The sequence below is a fragment of the Monopterus albus genome, unplaced genomic scaffold (genome assembly GCF_001952655.1).
Source record: "Monopterus albus unplaced genomic scaffold, M_albus_1.0 scaffold265.1, whole genome shotgun sequence".
In the NCBI taxonomy this organism is placed as follows: Eukaryota; Metazoa; Chordata; class Actinopteri; order Synbranchiformes; family Synbranchidae; genus Monopterus; species Monopterus albus.
In genome coordinates, this window is record NW_018128145.1 from 228,726 (window position 1) to 229,643 (window position 918).

Here is a 918-nt window from a genome sequence, read left to right on the forward strand (position 1 = left end):
TTGTGTATGTGTGAAATGAATGCTGGTTGGACGGTGAGTGTGTCAGTCTGAGTATGGACCAATCACAACTGAGGGGGTGGGTTTCTTTGTGCCACTTAGGACAGCGCGCCCTGTGGTTGGATGGCCATGAGGAGAGATCTGCTCTGGGTCCTAAAGACTGCCCTGCAAAAACACCACACCTGTTTCACCTGGTGACATGACCACTGACGTCAGAGGCCACTCCCACCAAAGACACCAATGATATTTATCTATCTATTTATTTATTTATTTATTTATTTATTTGGTCAGTCTTGTATAACACTTTTTATATATTTTTTATATTTTATATACTGAGCTACAGCCGCCCCCGGCTGTATTTATTTAAACTTTTTGTTATTTTTATATTTTGATACAATAAGTTTTTTTTTCTTCAAGGAGTATATGTCTTTTTTTTGCAAGGATTCTTTTTACCTCACCCTTTGTGTGTGTGTTTCCAATGTGTTAAATGCTCCTTTGAATCATATTAAAGCATTATGAAAACTCTCTGACTGTACAGAACCTTACTTACACACACACACACACACACACACACACAGAGAGAGAGAGAGAGAGAGAGCTGACACTGCTCTGCAGTGACTGACTGTGGTTTATAATCGAGTCTAATCACCTGCAGCTGTATCAGAAACATTCCTGGTGATACATCCAGTCATTTTTTCACCAGAGCATCATTAAAACCACTGATCTGTGAAAGTAACATTTTACAGTCAGATCTCATGTTTGTTTTATGCTTGTTTTGAGGGTTGACTTATAAAACTTCACTTCTTCTTGAATTAAACTAAAATCTGACCTGGAAAAACACATTGAATTTAGACTTTTGTTGCTTTTATCCTAACTCACATGAATTTACAACTAAATTCACTTTCTCTAAATGCCAAAAGA